Below are 4,293 nucleotides of genomic sequence, written 5' to 3'. Positions count from 1 at the left end.
TCAATATAAGGTCATGGTAAATACCTGTTTGGAATTTATCTGAAACTTTGTTTAATGGGATTTGTTATTGGAGGTAAAATTTCTTGGGCTTGAAGTTAATATTATTTGGGAATTTAAAAGCTCTGTTGGGACAATTAGCTGAAATAAAACTGGGTTAAGGCTATTTTATCTTGTATGTGCTGAAGGTTGAGTTTTAACTGCTTGTGTTATGTTATAGTTATGTCCCTACATTTTTTTTCCTCCTGTGACTGATTTCTATAATCGAAGCGATGGCCAACAGAAATTGTTAATGCAATTCAATTGCTGTTTCCAATCTGGTTATATATAATCATTATATCCTAAATACTTGGGCAAATAAGTATTTAGCCTAGTCATCTATCTGTTACTAGATATTTATGTCTGTAGATATTCAAGTTTTTAAAAAGTTTCTAAATAATGAGAGGACAATTTGCCCTGTGGTCTGTGAGACCTAACTGTTGTTTTTTTGTTGTTGTTGTTGTTGTTGTTGTTTTTTTAATTGGGACTACATCTGACAATTGTTAGCCTGTCCTGTGAGATAAGCATCTCTTCACATAGGAAGCTGCTGACTAATCTATTTTGACCTCCCCACATTTTATAGCAGTCTTTGTGGAGCAACCTTTCTATCTCAGACTGCTCCAATCTTTATTTGTTAAATTTGTTTTCTTGTTCTAGATTTTGGTCAAATTACAAATATATTGAATTGCTTCTGGGATTATTCTCAGCATACCACACCTATCCCCCTGCTTGGAATGAGAGCCAGTTCTCTACCCATTCTCAGGCTGAAGCAGCTTGGATGGAGACCATGGCCCCTTATCAGCATGAAGTAGTTCTGAATGAGACTTTTGTTTCCTGCCCTCAATGAACTGATATGGGAATTTAGGAATGGTTGATGAAGGACTGTTAAACTCTGACTAAGTCATCTATTATTCTATGTTTAAAATTAAGGATGAAACTGTATTACTAGACTAGTTGATCAATGGAATAGGTTAAGTTCAAAGGACAAAACAGCCAATAACTTTAATAATCTAGTGTTTGACAAACCCAAAAACCCCAGTTTCTGGGATAAGAATGCATTATTTGACAAAAATTGCTGGGAAAATTGGAAATTAGTATGACAGAAACTAGACATTGACCCACACTTAACACCGTACACCAAGATAAGGTCAAAATGGGTTCATGACCTAGGCATAAAGAATGAGATTATAAATAAATTGGAAGAGCATAGGATAGTTTGCCTCTCAGACCTGTAGAAGAAGGAGGAATTTATGACCAAAGAAGAACTAGAGATCACTATTGACCACAAAATAGAAAATTTTGATTATATCAAATTGAAAAGTTTTTGTACAAACAAAACAAATGCAGACAAGATTAGAAGGGAAACAATAAACTGGGAAAACATTTTTACAATGAAAGGTTCTGATAAAGGCCTCATTTCCAAAATATATAGAGAATTGACTCTAATTTATAAGAAATCAAACCATTCTCCAATTGATAAATGGTCAAAGGATATGAACAGACAATTCTCAGATGAAGAAGTTGAAACTATTTATAGACATATGAAAATATGCTCCAAATCATTATTAATCAGAGAAATGCAAATTAAGACAACTCTGAGATACCACTACACACCTGTCAGATTGGCTAGAGTGACAGGGAAAGATAATGTGGAATGTTGGAGGGGATGTGGGAAAACAGGGACACTGATACATTGTTGGTGGAATTGTGAACACATCCAGCCATTCTGGAGAGCAATTTGGAACTATGCTCAAAAAATGATCAAACTGTTCATATCCCTTGATCCAGCAGTGTTTCTACAAGCCCAGTAGAAACATGGGCTTGTACTCCAAAGAGATACTAAAGAAGGGAAAGGGACCTGTATGTGCCAAAATGTTTGTGACAGTCCTATTTGTAGCGGCTAGAAGCTGGAAAATGAATGGATGCCCATCAATTGAAGAATGGTTGAGTAAATTGTGGTATATGAACGTTATGGAATATTATTGTTCTGTAAGGAATGACCAGCAGGATGAATACAGAGAGGACTGGCGAGACTTACATGAACTGATGCTAAGTGAAATGAGCAGAACCAGAAGATCATTATATACCTCAACAATGATACTGTTTGAGGATATATTCTGATGGAAGTGAATCTCTTCGATAAAGAGAGCTAATTCAGTTTCAATTGATCAAGGATGGACAGAAGCAGCTACACCCAAAGAAAGAACATTGAGAAATGAATATAAACTGCTTGCATTTTTGTTTTTCTTCCTGGGTTATTTATACCTTCTGAATTCAATTCTCCCTGTGCAACAAGAAAACTGTTTGGTTCTGCACACATATATTGTATCTAGGATATACTGTAACCTATTCAACATGTAAAGGACTGCTTGCCATCGGAGGGGGGAGGGGGAGGAGAAAGGGGAAAAATCGGAACAGAAGTGAATGCAAGGGATAATGCTGTAAAAAATTACCCTGGTATGGGTTCTATCAATAAAAAGTATTTTAAAAAAAGAAAGAAACTGTATTACTATGTGTTTTAAAATTTGGGATGGAAATTGTTAAAATTGTGTAACTATTGCTGTTATGTTCGAGGGATTTTTAGGAAATCCTTCTCTACTAATCTGTTATATATAGGAATTTTGATTCACTCTTGGGATTTATATGTGGAATGATTATTTGATCATTCCTTTCCATAAGAAAAAAAAAAAAAAAAAGGGAGGAAGAGATAGGAAAGTGAGGAAACTGGTGGATTTTTCTCAAAATACCTGAAAGAATGGAAACCCTAATTCCTATTCACTTTATCTTAGGCACTTCTGCCTCGCCCCCTATCTTACTAGTTCAGATTGAATTGGAAGTCCTTTCAACAGTCCTTTTTTCATTTTTATTATGCTTTAGCTTTGGAACCCCTTATTCTGTTGGAATTGCCCTAGTAGACTATTTTCTGATTACCTGCTTTTTAGGAACAACCAGAAATCAGGTACCTTGAGACTTGGCAGTCTTCTGTCCTGTAATTCCAGTTTCTTAATTAGCATTTCAGCATTCTCAAAGGACCTTGCAGTTTTGTATAAGGCCTCTAAAAGTTCGGGGTTTGCCTACCTTGATGGTCTAACTACATACTCTGATATCTCTGCTCAGAAGTCTGGATCCTTTCTGTATCCTAGTGGCATCCCTGTCTGTTCCTCTAGAGGAACAGGTGAAACTACTCCAAACCTCACCCTTCTCCCCAGGAGTGGGTTGCCCCTCTGAATGGAATGTTATGCCACAGTCTCCTTGAATTGTCCTACCTCAGTTATTCTGCCCAATCCCCAGATTGCAATACCACTCTTTCCCTCCTAATCATTAGGATGTTTGATAAGAAGAAAGAACTTCTTAGATATAATGACCCTAGATCCTCCCTATTTATCAAAATGTCCAATGCCTCCTCCCATTCTGTCATTGTTCTTCTTGATCCCAACTTATCATAATGTCAGATGCCTCCCCCAACATGTCAGAACCTGATTAATAGTCTGTTCCCACTCTCAGTACTCTGACTCTACCCCTGCCTCAGTCTACCCCAGGGTAGCTTGGAGTAATATATCTTGCCTCAGTTTCTCCGGCATTACAGGAGTCAAATAATATTTCATTTTATTAGGATTCAAAGCTAATGTTCTCTATAAACAAAATTGAATGCAAATGTTCATGTGTTAATGCTAATCTATGATGAAATTTCATATATATAATAATGTATTTTCACACATATAGGTCCTATCAAATATTGATATCAATGTATAAATCTACATTTAATTGAGCATGACTTGGAAGACATTTGTAGAATTCTATTAAGTTCTTCTCTTTATATTTGCCTTTTAGCAAGTCATTACATTGCAGATTCATCATTTCCATTTGAAGGTTAGATGGAAGCTTCTCAATTACCCAGTTAAATGGCTTTTGAAACACGGAAATTTCTTTTGAAAGTCCAGAGGGGCACAGAAAACACTCAAGTTTGAACTTGGGGAAAAAAATCTATCTATAATAAATTTGTGGGGAAGCATTCATCTCATTTCTTGTTTTAATTTTTGACAGCATGGGAAGTGAATCAGGCAGCTTGACGTTATTCATTATTCAAATAATATTGGCTGTTATTGAACTGACTTTATCACAGTATAAGCTTTGCATTTAAGCTCTGTTTTGTCTCATAATTTTTGGCTGGATTCATTAAGAATCCTTGTCTATTCTAAAGCAAACTAATTTCCAAAGTCATTCAGTAATCAATAATAGTGATTAGTGATTGAATTT

Source organism: Antechinus flavipes, chromosome 3 (assembly GCF_016432865.1).
Source record: "Antechinus flavipes isolate AdamAnt ecotype Samford, QLD, Australia chromosome 3, AdamAnt_v2, whole genome shotgun sequence".
NCBI lineage: Eukaryota > Metazoa > Chordata > Mammalia > Dasyuromorphia > Dasyuridae > Antechinus > Antechinus flavipes.
This window is presented reverse-complemented; position numbering follows the sequence as displayed.